The sequence below is a fragment of the Pleurodeles waltl genome, chromosome 3_2 (genome assembly GCF_031143425.1).
Source record: "Pleurodeles waltl isolate 20211129_DDA chromosome 3_2, aPleWal1.hap1.20221129, whole genome shotgun sequence".
NCBI lineage: Eukaryota > Metazoa > Chordata > Amphibia > Caudata > Salamandridae > Pleurodeles > Pleurodeles waltl.
The window spans coordinates 144,623,342-144,644,538 of NC_090441.1; positions in this window are offsets into that span (position 1 = coordinate 144,623,342).

A 21,197-nucleotide genomic window follows, 5' to 3' on the forward strand; every position below is an offset into this window, starting at 1 on the left:
TGTAGTTACCATCTACCAAAGCTAGCCCTACCATCGCCCCCATACTCTACAACATAATCAATTCCTCTTTTGACTCAGCCACCTACCCAGACCCTTGGAAGCACGCAGAAATTACCGCTCTCCTAAAAAAAACACAAGCCGACCCGGAGATCCTCTCCAACTACCGCCCCATCTCCCACCTCCCGTTCCCCGCCAAGGTTGCACAGAAATTAGTCAACACTCGCCTATCCCACTTCCTCGAAGCAACCAACACCCTTGACCCCTCACAATCTGGGTTCCGCAAGAACCACAGCACAGAAACCGCCCTCATCGCATGCACTGACGACATCAGGACCAAAGTCGACAAAGGCGAGACCGTCGCACTCATCCTCCTAGACCTCTCCGCAGCTTTTGACATCGTCTGCACCACACACTCCGCACACGCCTCCACAACATAGGAATCCGCCACAAAGCATTAGACTGGCTCTCCTCCTTCCTCACCGACCGAACCCAGAGAGTCCTCCTCCCGCCCTTCCACTCCAACACTACCAAGATCACCTGCGGAATCCCCCAAGGGTCCTCTCTCAGCCCCACACTCTTCAACATCTACATGATCCCCCTAGCCAACATTCTCCGAGCACACGGAATCACCATCCTCTCATATGCAGATGACACCCAACTCATCCTCTCCCTCACCCGCAACCCCACCACCACCAAAACCAACTTACACGCCAAACTCCTAGACATCTTCGGTCCCAACAAAACCACATGGGACGCCTCCTGGTGGCCCACCGCCCTAGTCCCCGCACCCACGCACGCAACCTCAGCATCATCCTCGACCCCGCCCTCTCCATGACACAGCAAATCAATGCTCTAACCTCCTCCTGCTTCCACACACTCCGCACTCTAAAAAAATCCTTCAAATGGATCCCCCCAGAGACCAGGAAGACAGTCACCCATGCACTCATCAGCAGCAGACTGGACTACGGCAACGCCCTCTACGCCGGCACCACACTCAAACTCAAACGCAAACTCCAAAGAATCCAGAACACAGCCGCACACCTCGTAATCGGCCTCCCCCGACACGAACGAATCTCACCACACCTCAAATCCCTACACTGGCTCCCCATAGACAAGAGAATCACATTCAAGATCCTCATCCACGCACACAAATCCATCCACAACACCGGCCCAACCTACCTCAATGAAAGAGTAAACTTCCACACTCCCACACGCAACCTCCGATCAGCCGACCTAGCCCTAGCCACAGTCCCCTGCATCCTGCACACCACCACATGAGGCAGGTCTTTCTCCTACCTCGCCCCCAAAACCTGAAACTCCCTCCCCACCGACCTACTAGTCTTCAGAAGGAACCTCAAGCCTTGACCTTCCCCGGACCGCCCCCCCTCTGCCCCACAACCCCCCCCCCCCAGCGCCTTGAGACCCTCACGGGTGAGTAGCGCGCTCTACAAATTTCTTTGATTGATTGATTGATCTGTGGCTCACCCATAGATAACAATCAACCATAAAGCCTTTTAGCTTAATAATATATGCTCTACACAACAACTAGGTCAGGCCTACTGCCTTTGCTGTAACTAGACATAATTCATATATTAGACCTACGGCATCTGCTATAACTTTTCCCTGTGAACCAATATGGCCTCTTGTCTTAACCAAGGGCTTGTAATGTGGTTCCTGTTATGGTAACAGGACCGCATGCTTAGGGCGGCAGTACCATAGTGTGTGGGAAACTGAGTCAACTACACACCACTTGGAGGCTGTCGGCCTAACTCCTGGCTAGCCTGCAGTGCCTCACCCAACCCTGGCTAGGAGGAGGTGATTTGTGGCAACCTAAATCTGACACTCTGACTCCTCAGGGTTGTCATGGAAACCGATCATACTCCTTTCACTATGTTATTTCATCCCGTAGACTTCATCATTGTATTCCCAGTATTGAACATAGGTTTCCCACAAGGCAGCCATTAGACATAACAGTGATTAAATTGTAGTTGGCAAAAGAAATAACAACTCTTCCTAAGAGAATCTAGCAAGGATTTCCCCAGTGCAAATCACCAGGATTTATCAGAGGGAATTAAAAAACCGAAAACCCTTAAACACTAAGGTAATCTGTATATGTCCATTGTTAGAAATGGGGTCTTTGGTTGGCAGTCAGGTTACCCCCTGTGCAAGCAAGGACCCTCACTCTAGTCAGGGTAAGTCACACACAATCCAAATTATCCAGTGCCCACCCTCTGGTAGTTTGGCACTGAGCAGTCAGGCTTAACTTAGAAGGCAATGTGTAAAGTATTTGTGCAATAAATCATACAATAACACAATATAGCACCACAAAAATACACCACACAGTGTTTAGAAAAATATAGAATATTTATCTGGGTATTGGCAGGTCAAAACGATAAAAGATGCAATATGAAATTGTAGAGATATCACTGAAAAGTGATATAAAGTGTCTTAAGTCTTTAAAAAGCAAACAAAGGGGGTCATTCTGTTCTGGGGGTCGCGGGGCCCCTGGCATGGCCACTGGCATGGGCACTGCAGGGGCCCCCGTAAGAGGGCCCCTACAAGTATTTCACTGTCTGCTTGGCAGACAGTGAAATACGCGACGGGTGCAACAGCACCCGTCGCACCTTCCCACTCCGCCGACTCGATTACGAGCCGGCATCCTCGTGGGAAGGGAGTTTTTCCCTGGGCTGGCGGGCGGTCTTTTGGCGACCGCCCGCCAGCCCAGGGAAAAACTTAGAATACCCTCCGCGGTCTTTCGACCGCGGAGCGGTATTTCGGAGGGGGGAACTCTGGCGGGCCAAAGTCTCTTTCAAGCACAAAGTACCTGGTTTGGAGTGGAAAATCTCCGCAGAGGGCCGCAGAGGAGGAGATGCGTGGAAAAATGGTGTGTGCGTCGGTTTCGCCCCTTCACACACGGACTCGCGTTGTTATTTTTCACGCGGGGAAGTCGTGCGTCGTTTTCCGGCGCACGGACAGTCTCCTTCTGTGGGTCGCGGGATTACCAGATATCCCTGGGTCTGTGCGTGGAATCCTGGGCTTGTTATCCGGCTGTGCGTCGTCCCGGTGGGCTGTGCGTGGAAACTTCTCCCTCACGGCAGGCGTGGAGTCGATTTCCTCTCTGGAAGTCGGGCGGTGCTGTCCAGGCGGGCCGTGCGTCGGAGTTCCGGTAACACCGCAGGCGTTGCGTCAATCTTTTCCTTGCGGGGTCGAGCGGCGTCTTTCCGGATCGGCGTGCAGTGAATTTTTCACCGCGGAGCAAGCTGTGCGTCAAATTTTTTGCCGCACAAGGAGTCCAGTTGAAAAGGAGAAGTCTTTTTGGTCCTGAGACTTCAGGGAACAGGGGGCAAGCTCTATCCAAGCCCTTGAAGAGCACTTCTGCAGCAAGACAAGAGTTCAGCAAGGCAGCAGGCCAACAGCAAGGCAGCAGTCCTTTGTAGAAAGCAGTCAGGTGAGCCCTTTGAGCAACCAGGCAATTCTTCTTGGCAGGATGCAGGTTCTGGTTCAGGTTTCTTCTCCAGCAAGTGTCTGATGTGGTAGGGCAGAGGCCCTGTTTTATACCCAAATGTGCCTTTGAAGTGGGGGAGACTTCAAAGAGTGGCTTAGAAGTGCACCAGGTCCCCTTTCAGTTCAATCCTGTCTGCCAGGGTCCCAGTAGGGGGTGTGGCAGTCCTTTGTGTCAGAGCAGGCACTCCACCCTCCCAGCCCAGGAAGACCATTCAAAATGCAGATGTATGCAAGTGAGGCTGAGTACCCTGTGTTTGTGGTGTGAATGCACAAGGAGCTGTCAACTAAACCCAGCCAGACGTGGATTGTAAGGCACAGAAAGATTTAAGTGCAAAGAAATGCTCAATTTCTAAAAGTGGCATTTCTAGAATAGTAATATTAAATCCAACTTCACCAGTCAGCAGGATTTTGTATTACCATTCTGGCCATACTAAATATTACCTTCCTGCACCTTTCAGATCAGCAGCTACCATTTCAATAATGTATGAGGGCAGCCCCAATGTTAGCCTATGAAGGGGGCAGGCCTCACAGTAGTGTAAAAACGAATTTAGGAGTTTTTACACTACCAGGACATGTAAACTACACAGGTACATGTCCTGTCTTTTACCCGCACAGCACCGTGCTCTAGGGGTTACCTAGGGCACACATTAGAGGTGACTTATGTGTAGAAAAAGGGGAGTTTTAGGCTTGGAAAGTACTTTTAAATGCCAAGTCGAATTGGCAGTGAAACTGCACACACAGGCCATGCAATGGCAGGCCTGGGACAAGGTAAAGGGGCTACTTGAGTGGGTGGCACAACCAGTGCTGCAGGCCCACTCCTAGCATTTAATCTACAGGCCCTAGGCACATACAGTGCACATTCCCAGGGACTTACAAGTAGATTAAATAGTCCAATTGGGTATGATCCAAAGTTACCATGTTTAAAGGGAGAGAGCATATGCACTTTAGCACTGGTTAGCAGTGGTAAAGTGCGCAGAGTCTAAAAGCCAGCAAAAACAGAGTCCAAAAAGTGGAGGGAGGCAGGCAAAACGTTAGGGGCGACCACCCTAAGGCATGTCAGGTCTAACATCCATCTAAAAAAAAACTGTCTATGCTTATTAACACAAGGTAACAGCAATACACCTTTAAAGGACCATGCCCTTATACATATACTATTTAAAATAGACAAGAGGGCCCACTGACTTTGTCATAACGTTTATTAATAAATACATTAGATCTAAGCCATTGAACATAACATTTCCCAATGTCTGTATTGCTACAGTCAGTTATTGAACTTTCATTGCATTATGGCCCAGATTTACTAGAAAATGATGGAGCGCGGCACTGCACCAAATTTGGCAGCACTGCGCTCTGTCAAAATGGGATGCGCTGTATTTAATAGAATATGGCGCACCCCTGTGCCGACACTAAATTTGCTGCCGAGCACCAACGCAGCCACCCTTGTGCCATGGAAGGCTGCGTTGAGGGGGAGATTGTTTTCGTGCAGGAAGGGATAACTCCTTGCTCAAAAACAATACTCAATGGCGATTTGCTCTTTCTATGTGTGCTGCAGAATGCAGAATGCAGCACACATAGAAGGAGCAAATAAACCAGGAGAAATTAAAGCATTTCTCCTCGTTGCACCACTGTAATGCCACCCCTGGGGTGGTGTTAGATTTTGGCGCTGCATCAGGTTTACCAAATATTGTAAATCTGAGGCAGTGTCAAAATGCAATGACTGTTGCTGTAGCACGCCCACAGTAACACCCATTGCACGCCCCTCCCATGCAAAGTGCTGAATGTGAAGGGGCCATATTTACAATTAATGCCACCTTATAAATACGGCTCAGGGCATTGCACCACCAGAGCATCACAAAAAATGATGCTCCAGTGGCGATAGGGCCTTGTAAATCTGGCACTAAGTATCTTTCTAGAAGTAGATACTTTACATTCTTCATGAAAGCTATTGAGGTTAGGTTTGTGCATGTCTCTCGCAGCAGCAAGTTCCATTTGCTGGATGCGCTATCAGTGAAGCAGCTAGAGTAGGATCTGTCTTTTTTTTAATCCAGGAGCTTCCAAGAGGAGATTTTGAGCTTCTCAGTGAGGGGCAATCAATCAATTTGTAACGTGCGCTACATACCCGTGAGGGTTTCAAGGCGCTGGGGGGGGGGGAGCGTGCTGCTACTGCTCGAAGAGCCAAGTCTTGAGGAGTTTTCTGAAGGAAAGAAGGTCCTGGGTCTGTCGTAGATCCGGCGGGAGGGTGTTCCAGGTCTTGCCGCCGAGGTACGAGAATGATCTGCAGTGGGAAGATTTGCATCGGATGCGGGGGATGGAGGCGAGGGCGAAGTTAGCGGAGCGGAGATGCTGGGTGGGGGTGTAGAAGCTGAGTCTGTTGTTCATGTATGATGGGCCGGTGTTGTGGAGTGCCTTGTGTGCATGGGTGAGGAGCTTGAAGGTGATCCTCTTGTTGACGGGGAGCCAGTGAAGGTCTCTTAGGTGGGGGGTGATGTGGCAGTGGCGAGGGATGTTGAGGATGAGTCGGGCGGAGGCGTTTTGGATGCGTTGGAGGCGTTGGAGGAGATTGGATGAGATACCGGTGTAGAGGGCGGTGCCGTAGTCGAGTCTGCTGCTGACGAGGGCCCGGTTTAATGTTTTTCTTGTTTCAGTTGGGATTCATTTGTAAACTCAGCGAAGCATGCCTAGTGTGTTGTAGCAGGAGGAGGAGATGGCGCTGACCTGCTTTGACATGGAGAGTGAGGAGTCGAGGGTGAAGCCGAGGTTTCGTGCGCTGTTGGTGGGTGTCGGTGGGGGACCCAGCGTGGACGGCCAATATGAGTTGTCCCAGGCGGAGGGGGTGCGCCCAAGGATGAGGACCTCTGTTTTGTCTGAGTTCAGTTTTAGCCAGCTGTCTCTCATCCAGTCGGCGATGGCTTTTAGCCCCTCGTGGAGGTTGGTTTTGGCAGTGTGCGGGTCCTTGGTGAGGGAGAGGATGAGTTGGGTGTCATCGGCGTAGGAGATGATGTTGAGGTGGTGCTGGCGGGCCACTTGTGCGAGGGGGGCCATGTAGATGTTTAACAGCGTCGGGCTGAGGGATGAGCCCTGGGATACGCCTCAGATGATGTTGAAGGCTTTGGATTGGTACGGGGGGAGGCGGACTCTTTGGGTTCTGCCAGCGAGGAAGGATGCGGTCCATTCGAGGGCTTGGTCCTGGATTCCTGCTGCGTGGAGGCGGGATTTTAGGGTGTGGTGACGGACGGTGTCAAAGGCGGCTGATAGGTCTAGGAGGATGAGGGCTGATGTTTCTCCATTGTCGAGGTGGCTTCTGATGTTGTCTGTGGCGGCGAGGAGGGCGGTTTCGGTGCTGTGGTTGCATCTGAAGCCGGACTGGGAGGGGTCGAGGATGTTGTTGTCTTCGAGGTACTGAGTGAGCTGAGTGTTCCATGTGTAGTTCTTCATGTGTGACACATGCTATCTTTAGGATGCAGAGTGCTTCAATGGGTAGCCTCTTTAGTGTGAACAGGGAGGGAGTGATATGATTGTAGTGACTCATTTGGGTTACTAGTCTAGCGTCTACGTTGAGAGTAGCCCTTATTTGAGCTAGTTGAGATTTTGATGTACCGGTTAACATATCAGGTACTGTACATGACAGCCTTGAACAGGGCACAGATAGTACATTGTACAATGGCTGATAAAATGTGCAGCGTGAGCTCTGTCTTCTTAGAAAGAGGCATATAATTAAAATGTAAAAACAACTAGCTAAAAGCAGGCTGTGCTAAAAAGCATATGAAAAAAGATAAAATATATATGAGTGTAAACGGCACTGGCTATTGGCCTATCAAATTTGAAGATGATTACCAGTGCTTGTACACCATTTTGGAAGTATGGCAACAGAAAAAAAGGCTTAGGCGCATATTTACAAGACAGTGGCGCATCGGTCCCGATGCACCACTTAATTACGTTGCCCCTGCCCCACCTAACGACACCATGGTTGCAGAGTATTTGCAATTCAGCGCACCATGGCAGTCGTTAGGGCAATAATGTTAACATTTTTTATGCTATTGTGGCGCTTTGCTGTCCTAGAATCAAAAGTTTTGACGCTAGTGCAGCAAAGCACAGGGAGGACCATTGATTAAAATGGATGAGTAATTTTAACGCCTGCTCTGAGCACTCTTTTTAGTGAAAGCACACAGGTTCTGACCAATCAAATCATGAAGAAGCCCCTTTCTCAGTAGCGATAGGTTTTTATGTATCATAGGAGCAAAGAGTAACATTTTATGATGGAAGTGCTTCTGGATTAAGGGGTGAGAAGTACAGGGTAAATCTATAAAAGTATATTTATTTAGTGACACAAATAGAAATGTGTTAACGGTCCGTTGCTGAGGATTTTTTTTTTTCATCGTAGCTGCTTGACAATAAAAGAAGTTTTTCTTTCAAAGTAACTCTGCACTCGGTTTATTTCAATGGAAAATACATTAGAAAAAATTGAATTAGCGAGTAGAGGTTTGATAAGTTCTCATAAAATAGAGAGGAGACCAGGACCCTCACATCAGCATGGGGAAATATCACGCAACATTTATTTATTTATGTGCCAATTTTACATAGCGTTTGCCAGATCGCTTTACAAGGATGAATAATGGAGTATGTCAAAGCAACTTGTTGCGGACAACAGTTTCCGCTCGGTCCCACATCCCACAGCCCTCAGAACTGATCATACCACTGACACTTTTTCATAAGTGCTGCAAATCAGGCATAAGTGCCTGATTTGCCTGTGGACTTACTTTATAAATAGACATGCTTTGTGCAGCAGAGCAATGAAATGGCGCCTGTCCTCCTACAGCACATTTGCAACTGTTTGATTCTGAGAGCAATGCTGCTATAATTTTATCTTTTCATTTTGAACTTGGGACAAGTTGACAGGAGAGACTACAATCCACTCGTTAAATAACATGTACAAAGAGCCCTGGGTGTCACAAAACCGAGAACATTTTCTCATCAAGAAATATCGCCTCAAAGATTTAATCGTGTACTAGTCCCCCTCAGTTCTATAAGCTATTTGTTATAATTGTGTTCTAGTATAGTTAAATCGTTTGCAAGTAACAGCATGTTATGCTTTGTGGATCAGCCCAACCTTAACAAATCTGCTTGTGGGAGGTGGGCTTACTCTACTTGACTGACTGTTATGAAACCTTGAGAACAATTGAAAGTTGGAGACTTGGAAAACATGGGCCCAGATATCTATTTTTAATAATCTCCTCGAAATATATGTTAACAACCTTTCAATCCTCTACTACTTAATTAAATTATTTATTTTTTAATAGTTATTTATTTGTGATTATTTATAGAACACAAACCTAGCTCAAAGGGTAGCAGAACATTGCACATAGGAACAGGATGCAAAGCCGATGCAGAGGATACAGAGACATGCTAGCACATTAAAAAGATGAACTGAGGAGGCCATAGCCACGCTACGCAGAGTTCCATGAGTGGCACAGATTGGGTAAGTCTCGCTGTTCGTACTCATTTTCAGCACAAGGAGTTTCTCCAGCACTGTAAAATTGGCACAAACTGCATCACGTGGAGTGCCAGAGGACACTAAGGGACATATTTATACCCCATTTGCGCCGAATTTGCCTCATTGTTTTTTACCCAAATTCAGCGCAAAACTAACTACATATTTATATTTTGACATTAGACATGCCAGACCAGGCATTAAGGGACCTGTGGACCCATTTCCATGGTTTAACACCATGGAATGGGTCCACAGGTGCCCTCCTCAAGCCCCAGGAACACCCCTACCCACACCAGAGGGACACCGGAGGATGGGGGACCCCATCCCATGTAAGTAGGGTAAGTATAGGTAAGTATTTTTCTTTTAATTAAAGTGCCATCAGGGGCCCAACTTAGGGCCCCCTGCATGGCACTGGGTGCAATGGCCATGCCCAGGGGACACTGGCCCCGAGTGCTGGCCATTAGGGTGGTGGGCATGACTCCTGTCTTTTCTAAGACAGGAGTCATGTGGTGTGGATGGTTTTGCATCAGAAAATGACGCTAGGCTGGTTAGGATAATCTTTTTTTACTCTAACCAGCCTAATGTCATTTTTGGTGCAAAACAACCCTTCTCCCATACCAACAGCCCCACCCGGCTAACGTCATTTTTTTTTATGCTAGTCAACCCTTTGCACCGACTTGCGCCGTTCCATAAATATGGCGCCCGGCTGGTGCTCAGGAATGGCGCAAGCCAGTGCTAAACTTTTTGGTGAAAAAATTGCGCAATTGCAGTTTTGCACCAAAAAGTATAAATATGCCCCTAACTTTTTTCTGCTGCTCTAATAGATTTTCTACTCGAGCAGCAGCTTCTTAAATGTGAGCGGCAGCTTTCCCAACACAGGTGGTAGTGACCTGCCGCGACTGCCAGAGTTCATAAATCTCACTTGTGCTCGCCAACATAGTGATTTCTCTCGCAATCTTAATGTTTGCGAGCCACGCAAGAGAAAAAAATCAGAATTCTTCTATCACCCTTAGAACAAAGGACCATAACTGTGTACAAACACAGAAGGAATCAAAAGCCCAGCATCTCATTAGGGTGAGATTAACAAGGGATATGCAAAGTCTAGAACGGCAGGAATAGTCTGACAAGGGAGGATACTTCTTAGGATAATATTTTGGCCAAAGTCCTCTGTTTCTTTGAAGAAAAGCAATAAGGGGCAGATTTAAGAGCCCCTAGCGCCTCCTTGCGCCACATTAGTGTCATTGGTTTATGTTAATGTGGCCCAACAAGGCCAAAATCGCTGTGCCAATTTTGCAAAGTGAAACAATGCATGCATTGTGCCACTTTGTAACCCTTTGCGCTACATTATGCCTGCGCCAGGCATAATGTATGCAAAGGGGGCATTCTCCCGTTAGGGGGGCCAAAAAAATGGCACAAAGAAATCTCAGAGATTTCTTTGCGTCATTTTTTTTCAGCACCTTTAGTGCCTGCTCAGAGCAGGTGTTAAAAAAAGGCACACTATTTTTACAAAGGGCTTCAATGGGCTTTGCTGGATTAGTGTCAAAAAATTTTACGCTAATCCTGCACAGCTCGGAACTAGCACTAAATGTTGACGCTAGTTCCCTAACTACAGCCATGGTCAGCCGTATCTTAGATATGAAGCACGCATGGTGGCATTAGGGAGGCGCTAGGTGGTGCACGAAAAGTGGCACTGCACTTTCTTAAATCAGGCCCTAAATCTCTAAGGACAGAACACAACACCATACACTATTGTGATTCAGCCCACTTTAACATTTCTGTTGCTGGGAGTTGTATTTCCTTGTCCAGGCTAAAGAAGTGATTTTAGAGAGATAGGGATGGAGGGGCTGATTCATGAACACATTTATGTGTATGGAAAGTAGCACTTGTGTAATACTTTTTACTTGCTCCTATGTATCTTTGTAATTCAGCTATGAAACGTCCAACTCCCTACTACTTAAAGTACAAAGGGGGCACAGTCCTTTTTCGTTGTACTTAGGGCCATATTTATACTTTTTGACGCAAAACTGCGCTATCGCAGTTTTGTGCCAAAAAGATTAGCGCCGGCTAACGCCATTCTGAAGCACCATGCGGGCGCCGTATTTATTGAATGGCGTTAGCCGGCGCTAGCAGACCAGCGCTGCCTGGTGTGCGTGGAAAAAAACCACGTACACCAGGCAGCGCCGGCGTTGGGGAAAATGGCGTTAGGGCGTCTTAAAATGGGGCAAGTCAGGTAGAGGCAAAAAAATCGCCTCCACCCGATTTGCGCCATTTTTAACGACGCCCAGACGCCATTTACATGACTCCTGTCTTAGTAAAGACAGGAGTCATGCCCCCTTGCCCACTGGTAATGCCCAGGGGACTTATGTCCCCTGGGCATGGTCATTGGGCATTGTGGCATGTAGGGGGGCACAAATTGTTTTAAAAATTATACTTACCTGAATGTCCCTGGGATGGGTCCCTCCATCCTTGGGTGTCCTCCTGGGGTGGGCAAGGGTGGCAGGGGGGGTCCCTGGGGGCATGGGAGGGCAGCTGTGGGCTCATTTTGAGCCCACAGGTCCCTTAACGTCTGCCCTGACCCAGGCGTTAAAAAGAGGCGCAAATGCGGGGTTTTTTGCCCCGCCCACTCCCGGGCGTGATTTTTGCCCGGGAGTATAAATACGACGCATTTGCGTCGCAGTCATTTTTTTAGGCGGGAACGTCTACCTTGCATCTCATTAACGCAAGGAAGGCGTTCACGCAAAAAAATGACGCTCATTCCTCATACTTTGGCGCTAGACGCGTCTAACGCCAAAGTATAAATATGGAGTTAGTTTTGCGTCGAATTTGCGTCGAAAAAAACGATGCAAATTCGGCGCAAACGGAGTATAAATATGCCCCTTAATGTATAGGAATAATCACTGAAAATTCCAAATATATTCTTATTTTTTATGTTTTGGGGTCAATTCACATTACAAGTGTGTGTAAAATAGTACTATAGGAGTACTTCTTTACATACTCCAAAATGCCTTATTCATAGGGCCCTTTACGGTGCTGTGAAATGTGCAGTACGATGATGTTTCTCTTATTTATAATCCTAAATGACCTCAATGCCTCCTCCTACTGTTTCTTTGTATACTCTGGGTCAGACTCATGCAGGAATCATACCTGGAAGGATGAATAGGTACATGACTGCTCATGCTCACAGAAAAAACATCAGATATGGGTTCACCAGTAACTACAAAATCACCTTAGGACCGGGTTCTGTTAGAAGTTATATCCCCTTGATGAATTGCTCGATGCATGAAAAATCCCAATTTAGATATATTAAATGCAAATCATATCACATATTGTAACTCAAAACAACACAGGCCCCAGGCACACTGGAAGACATAGTAATACTTTTAATACCTTTTGTGACTCACAGTTGTTTCACCTAACCTTGCTACAGAAGATTGTCCGCATTTTATTTGCAGTAGTAAGATAGTAATAAAGGCCCACATTTATACTCTGTTTGTGCCGGATTTGCAGCATTTTTTTAACGCAAATCCGGTGCAAACTTAACTCCATATTTATATTTTGACGCTAGACCCGTCTAGCGTCAAAATATTAGAGTTAACTTCATTTTTTTGCGGCGGAAACCTACCTTGCGTCAATGAGATGCAAGGTAGGCATACAAGATTCCCGGGCAAAAATTACTCCAAGGCCCTTGCCCCTTATTTATCCTCCCGTGCAAAAATCACGCACGGGAGGAGTAGGGCCTTAAATAATGGCGCTAAGCCAGCTTAGCACCTTTAACGCCTGGGTATGGGCAGGAGTTAGGGGACCTGTGGGCCATTTTCCATGGACAGAGACCATGGAAACAGCCCACAGGTGCCCTTCCCTGCACCCAGGGACACCCTCACCCACCCCCACCCATACCTGGAGGACACCTAAGGATGGGGGGGACCCATACCAGGTACGTCCAAGTAAGTTTTTTGATTTTATTTTAAAAGTGCCATAGGGGGGCCTAACATGGGCCCCCCTACATGGCACTGTGCCCAATGGTCATGCCCAGGGGACATAAGTTCCCTGGGCATGGCCATTGTGCTGGGGGGCATGACTGCTGTCTTTACTAAGACAGGAGTTATGTCCATGGGGGTAGTGCGTAAAAAGAATGACGCTAGTCAGGTCTGAGTAATTTTTTTTACTCTAACCTGGCTGGTGCAATTCTTTCCTGCACAACCTCCAGTTTGCCCTACGCCTCCTCTACCCGGTTAGCGTCCTTTATTGTTTATTTACTTATTTATTTATTGTGTCAAAAAGTATAAATCTGGGCCAAAATGTCTCACGTCTTTTGTTATCATGTTGCAAACTATATTCAGCCTCAGAATATTTTCACATAAATTCCAGTTGCGCTACATTTACTAATGTTGTGTCATGCATATTTGACTCGCACTTTTCAAAAGATTGTCCAGCAAGTATTTCAAGTTTTCATATTCTTAACATGTCCTTTTTGTCTTTCTTTTGTCTTGTTTCTATTAGCAAGTTGTTGTTAAGTCCAATTTTCAGGGCTCCGGCTTTGTCCTTTAAATTTGGAAAAAAGTGTTTGTGTGTTGAACGTGTTTTCTACTCGTTTCATGTAAAGTCTATTTTTTCAGACAGCTCTAACTGTTCTGTAAAAGCATAACACCCATTCTCCTCCCATTTCAAAGGGTTGCAAAAACAAGCAATTCAGTTTGCGTTGCTTTTTTCCTTTCACGAAAAGTATTTTCTTCATGAAAAGTTTTTTCCGGTCCCACACCACCTACTGCACCAGTTATCCCTGGAACACCCACGAGTAGCTTTAGAATTGCAGGCAGGTGTGCGCTGGTCGTCAAAGGCATATCAAATGTTTGGAAATACTCACAAAATTACTATTCCATGGAGGCGGAATTGGGAAGGAAATCGAGGAACAACAGATGTATACTGAATTATATCCATGCAAGCTGTTGTTATTGTTAGAGTTCCAGGCAAAATAGAATGTTGACTTTAGAAGGCTGCCTCTCTATATAATGTATGAAAATGGCATGCACTGTGCAGAGAGTCCAAGCAGCCCCACTTTGGTATCCAGAGGTAAAAAGAAGACCACCTAATGCCCTGTTTTTTTGGTAGTGTTGGCGAGCAGTTAGGCTAATCCAGCCGATATGATAAACATTTGTTGTACTCACGGTGTCAATAAATGTGGAAACACACTTGAAAGAATAACCCAAGACCAAGTTACAAAAATAAAGAAATAAAAAAATGTAAGACCAAGATCATCAATAATGGTTAGTACTTCTTTTCTTATGGTTTGTCAAAGTTCTAGAAAATGTTCTGTTTTGGTACATAATTACGCACCATAGGAATCACTGGGAAAAACTTTAAAAATGCATATAAAATCAGGCAGTGCTCTCATAAAGGTCACCTTCTATTTTTAGATCAAGGTCCTCGAAGTGTCCAAAGGGCCAGCTGGAGAACATCAGGTGGTTCCCAGTTCAAGAGGCAGCAGTGGCTGAAGGACTTAGAGCTGGTGCCTAAAGGAGAAGGGGTCCACTTGGAATCACACTGCAAAGTTGGACTTAAAGGTAAGCCCCTTAGGTCCTCTTAGAGGGTAGAGTTCACAAGGGGTTAGGGATCCCTACAGCACAGCTGGTTGGTCAATGCATGGGGATGCCAAGGAGGCCAGGTGTAGTGCAGATAGGTCAGCCAGGAGTCAGGCATCTTGGAGTCCTTTGAGTCAGGAGCAGGCAATTTTGAGGGTGCATTGCAGGTTAGCAGGGCCACTCTGGGGGGGTGGCTCTCAAGTGTCCTGAAGTCCCTAACTGGTGCCTGCTTCTGGGCCTTTGGGAGTTCAGAGTGGGCTTTGCTTCTGGGTGTCTGATGTTGGGGGTCTGGTACCCCAGGTAGTGGTAGGCTACAGTCCTGGAGAGACACAGTGCCACCAAACTTATCATGGTGGCAGGTCTTGTCCTTAAGCGCTGTTGTACAGAATTTGGCTTGACTGCACAGTGCAGGTCATTGGTAAGCAGCTGGTCACTTTACCGGACTTCATGGATTCCCTGCCTTCAGGGTGCAGGAGCGTGATACCTTCAATATGAGGGAGGTTCTTGGAAATTCTCAGAAGACTGGAGGTGCTGTGGGGTTTTGTAGAGTCCTTCAGGTTTCCAGGCTACACCTCATCGGCAATGGTCAAGTTCTTGGAGCAGCAGGCAGGCAGGATCTGGCGACTTTTTCTTTCTGCAGCAGTGCTTCAGTTCTCGTTCCTTGGGTCTTCTTCGTTCTGGTCTTCTTTGTGTTTGTCGAATCTATAGTCTTGGTCTTGGGATGCCCACTAAATACTGTATTTAGGGAGCATTATGGGGAGTACTTGGTAGTGGACAATGGGCCTTCCTGTGGGAAGGGGTTCACATCCCTAGCCCTGATTGGCTATTTTCCTACCATGCAAGATGGAGGAAAATGAAATGGAGCAGTCACCTCACCCGATGCACTTGAGGGTGGTGCAGGCTGGGGTTGGCAACTCCTCTTATCTTTGCTAGTTTTCCAGCTGGTTTTCCTACATAAAGTGGGGGCAAAACCATTGGGCGGCCATGTGCTGCTAGCATCAGGGGTGGAGGTCAGATTTCAAAGATGGCAAAGCCTTTGAAGCTGACCTCTGGTGCAGGGTGCCTGCCTTTTGGGAGGAGGTGTTACACCTCTATTCAGGAAAGGCTTTGTGTTCTGGTTCCTGAAAGCACAGGCTCTCATCCCAGGAGTCTAGAATCGTGCCTGGTGGTGGCAGGCTGGTTAGGACCAGCAACCACGCCAGTGCTGTTGGATATTGCACGGGGCACCTCTAAGGTGCCCTATGGGTACGTTTTATAATAAGTTCAACACTGACATCAGTGTGAGTTTATTATTCTGAGTTGTTAGGGCTGTAGGCCTGCCAGAGGGCTGACTTAACAATATTGCCTGCAGTGTTAGTGGACATGACACTCTTGGTGAGTGCAATGTTGAGTTTGCAACTTTGGATACACCTTGTCATCCACTTGCATTGGCATTCTGCATGAGGCTGGTGGGAGGCCCCTCACAGTGGACTCTCAGTGGGGCACTCTTCAGTATCCATGTCCCAGATACCAGGGGTACCATTTACTAGGAACTTACAAAGGTGGCAGAAGTGCCAAACATAGTACTCTTTTGGGGAAGAGATCTGGCCCGAGAGCCTGTTTAGCAGGGGCCAAGGACACTTACAGTTTGAAACCACATAATTTTCCAGGCAAAAAGGGGGGAGCTAACCAGGGCAAAAGAGTCCCTTTCCCACATTGGCGCCTAGAGTGCTCCCATACATTGAAAATGGGAAATTTGCCAGACCTCCTGGAGATGGGAAAGCAGGAACCAGAACGTTTACTGAGTTATGTGCAATAAGGGAAGAAGAGTGGAAGCTTTTTTATTTTCCAGGAAAAACAGAACTTTGACTCCTGACGTCCCTAGTGCACTGATGATTTCCCACCAAAACAAATCTCAAACAGTGTGAAAGAGATAAAGAAGAGGCGTTGTCTATTCTCATCACTCACATGGTATATGTTTTTCTAAGTTAAAAACCCTGGGAACCCACAATGCTAAATAAAGGCTTGCTGTACTTGGATGGCACCAAGAATCGCTTACCCATCACCAATATGCAGTCTGATCTTAAAAAACTAGAAAAAACAGCTTCAATACTATTACATTATTTCATTGAGTCGGATGTATATCTAGGAGGGTTGTATTCTATATTTAGATTGAATAGGAGCTCCTAGAATTCTATGAATTTTGTGTAGAAATACAGTCTAGATGTTGTGGATGATAAAATGACACTGTACTCATTCTACTGCATTTGTCAGCAGCTTTTCACATCCTCAACCATGACACATTAATGCAAAGTCTTAAGGGAGACCTCAAGAGTGTTGGATGCCACGTGAGATGCTCTGAATCACTGTCACTGTGTAGCCTCTCTCACATATGCATGGGAGCCATTATGTCAACCATTGTTGAAGTCACCTTTGCAATACCAACCTGACACAGTCCTGAGAGTGGATCGCCGGTCGTCGAGAGAGATAACAAGAGGAGGTGGAATATGCAAATTCCGCAAATGCTGTAGAGACTGAGCCAGAGCTGCCCAGAGCTGCCTGGAGTGTTCGAAGTCGACCAGACCTGTGAGACCAGTGTGGACCAACACCCATGGGGGCCAGAGCCTCATCCATGGGCCTGAGCAGAGCATAGCCCGAGCGGTGAGTGAAGCATGCAGTGCACAGACCACTAGCCCCTAACTCCCTACGGGCCCAGAGGAGTGCATAGCTTGCAAAGGGGCTTGGAGCAGTGGAAGTGGGGGGGACTCACTCAGCTGTAAGGCTGCGGGTCCGTGATGTCCACTGTGAGGCCCGTGGTTTATCTTAAAGAGAGATGCCCAGAAGCAGGAATCCAAGACTCAGTGGGTGTGCAGTGGGTGTGCTCGTGCCCTCCTTTGGTGATCTGAGGAGAAGGCGGCACTACTGCTTAGTCCAGCTAGCCAGCCAGCATCCCTCAAACTACAACCTTGCAAGCAAACTCTCCCCTACAGGTCTTTTATACCACTATCCCAGTCAAGGATCCAGGCTACATTCTAGACCAGGAACACTTATCAGGCTCTGCTAAAGGGATTCAGATTCTGCTAAACAAAGTGAGGCCTGAGTTCACAGAAGCAAGCTTATGTCTCAGAAGCAGTGGGTGTGCTCATGCCCTCCTTGGCGAACCCAGGAGAAGGTGTCACTACTGCCCAGCTCAGCCAGTAAGCAACATCCTTTAACCTGCAATGTTGGATCCATGTCCTCTCCTACGGATCTCTCACATTGCCTTTCCTAACAAAGACTGTGTACATACTTCTTGCCTGGAATATTTATCAGGTGCTGACACGTTGATTGTTGGTTAGTGAAATAAGTTGAGCCTAGAGTCGCAGAAGCAGCACAGTGCAGCTTGTATCTCGGAAATAGTCCTCTGAACCTCCTAACAACTTCGCAGCCTACTCAGAGAACCAGTAAAAGTAAAAGTACACTGGGGGAGCCTAAGGTAAGCAAAGCACCCAGTTAAGCCTAAAAAGTGCTATATTGCTAAATAAGGCATCAACATGGGATCAGGGCACGAAAGGATTCTGCACCTGCTCTCAAAAAAAGAAGAAGAAATTCAAACCCTTGGCAACCGAAAGCGTGAAGGCTAGTGCCATAGGGGAAACACAGTTTTTAATCTCTCAGGCGGCACGCATATTTGAGATATCAACAAAAATCCCAGATAAATTTGACCTTTAAAAGACCCAGTTGGGGCAATTTTCTCCACGCCAAGCGATTCTACATTTCTTTCACATCCAATCACTCCAATCTAAATCCAGACTCCCAAGAATGTCCTTTCGACTTACCACCGAAGAAGGAGTCTGATGAAAGGAAAGTCAATCTTGGATCCGATCAGTGACTTAGAACTCCTTACATTGGGGGGTCATTGTTTCCTCATCCCCTTTCAAACAAAACTCACCACAGCTATCCAAGGGGCTGCACTTAACGAATGGAGCTCCTCTTCCAATCGAAGTTATCGTACAAATAAGGAACGAATGAAGGAGCCCGATTGAGAGGTGCTCTCCTCCTCGGGATCCTGGCTCTACAGAACTGAGCTCAGGCAGCGCAGGTCTTACAGAGGCACTTCAGTAACACCACAAAAATGGCAAACAACACAAGGGAACTCATCAGATGGCAGCCCCCCAAAAAAAGCTCCCACTAGCCCGGAGGTAGTCTGGGTCCTTCTGCTCAGATATTTTCAACTGGCCCCTGATGCTTTAATGTACTAGTCCAATAAAGTTGATGTGCAACTTACTGGCTATATCATTTTCCAGAAATCAATCAGAAGTTAAACATCCTGATCTCCTGGGCACAAGGGTATGCAGATGCGAACACCATTGACTCTACTTGCACCCCGGTGTTCAACAAACTCGCAGAAATCCCAGAAGTATTGGCTCCCTTTACTGATGACCTAAAAACAAACTTCAAAAAACAAGGGGTAATTAACAAATCTCAAATTGGCGTGCTAAATATTCACCTACTGCCGGAAACTGAAGTCTCAAAAAGAAACACAGAACCTTTGAATATTGATCTGCTCAAACAATCAATACCTCAACAGGAAGGTGCACCGGAAAAAACAACTACAAGCCATTTTGAGGTGAACCCCAATAAACCTCACATCAAGGTCCATTAGTCATGGTAATATCAAAAAGAACTAAGAAAAAGCTAACTAAAGCAATTAATTAAAAAAGGGCAAGTTTAGCTATGGATCAGAGCATAAGTATTAGGAATTTGGTGGAAAATGATCCCCTCACTGTGGAAGGCACTGAACCATTAGTAAATGGCAGTGACTCACTTCAAATTCATTTTTTTCATTATTTAACAAAGTTTCAGAAGCTCCGGCAACAGGTCAATCCAACTTAGAACCGCCCATCTTTGGCCCAGTTCCAAAAAATCATCCTCCACGCTCAATAATGAATACCTCTATCTTTCTCATTCCCCATGATGAGGGTCAGAGGGTAATACTTTCTACACATCGGGTGATTTCGCCTTCTACTTCACCTAGTTCAACCTCTAATATGTAACACAGTGGCAGACCAACGCATTCTGGAACATGACACCAACCCGGGGGTTTTGCTGGGTACAAATAGCTGTTCTAGCTCTAGTGCACAATCAAAAAGCAGGGGGAAAATCTCCTGCCTTGTTGGAAATGGCCCTGTTTGCAGGGTCATCCCTAAACGTTTTGCCTACTTCCTTCTATTTTTTCTGACCTCTTTTTGTTGGCTTTTGGACTCTGTGCACTTTACCACTGCTAACCAGTGCTAAAGTCCATATGCTATCTGTGTAAATTGTATTGTTGATTGTTTTATGCATGATTGGCATATTTGATTTACTAGTAAGTCCCTAGTAAAGTGCACTAGAGGTGCCCTGAGCCTGTAAATAAAATGCTACCAGTGGGCCTGCATCACTGGTTGTGCCACCCACATGAGTAGCCCTGTAAACATGGCTCAGACCTGCCACTGCAGTGTCTGTGTGTGAAGTCTTGCACTGCCAAATCGACTTGGCAAGTGTACCCACTTACCAGGCCTAAACCTTTCCTTTTCATACATGTAAGCCACTCCTAAGGTAGGCCCTAGGTAGCCCCATGGCAGGGTGCAGTGTATGTTAAAGATGGGACACGTACTGATGTGTTTTACATGTCCTAACAGTGAAATACTGCTGAATTCAGTATTCACTGTTGCAATGCCTATCACTCTCATAGGTTAAAATAGGGGCTGCCTTTAAATATTATTAAAGTACTGATTCCCATTGAGAGCAGATAGAAATATGGAATTTGGGGTCTCTGAACTCACAATTTAAAAATATATCTGTTGGTAAAGTTGTTTTTTAGATTGTTGGTTTGAAAATGCCACTTTTAGAAAGTAGAAATTTTCATGCATAAACCATTCTGTGACTCTGCCTGTTTACGGATTGCCTGTCTGGGTCACTTTGACAGTTGGGCTGTTTGTGAATCCCCTCTAGACAGTGAGACAAAGGGAGCTGGGGTGTAGTCTGCATATCCTGATGAGCCATCTGTGCTAGAGTAGAGGGAGGAGTAGTCACTTACACCTGAATGGGCTGTGCCTAGCCTCTCACAATGCAGTCTCCAACCCCCTGGTGTGTGTCTGGGGCCTGGCCTGAGCAAGACAGAATCCTGTAAACAACAGAGACTTTCCTTTGAAGTTTGCCAACTTCAAAGGCAGAAAGGGTTATAAGTAGTGGACCCAAAACCCCAGACTTTAGATTTCTTCAAGATCACTTATGGAACCAAGAGGAACTGAAGAGCTGAGGAGGAGTGCTGCCTTTAGCTGTGATGTGCTTTTTTGGGCTATCCTGCAGTTGCTGCTCCTGCCTGTGAAAGAGGACAAAGACTGGACTTGTGGTACATTCCCGCTTGTGAAGAATCTCCAAGGGCTTGAACTGAGCTTGCCTTCTTTTTTGAACTCTCAGGGCCATCAAAGACTTCATCTGCTAACTTCTGAACTCTCTGCTGAAACTCCTGCCCTGCCAAGTGGTGTTCTATCCAGTCCCTGGGCCCTTGAAAGGTGAAGTTGGCAGACAAGAGCTGAAAATCTATGCACAGAATGCCATGCGGGAAAGTTTTTGATGCATCATCTTCATTGCTGCTGATAAACTACGCGCTGCCAGCTTCACAG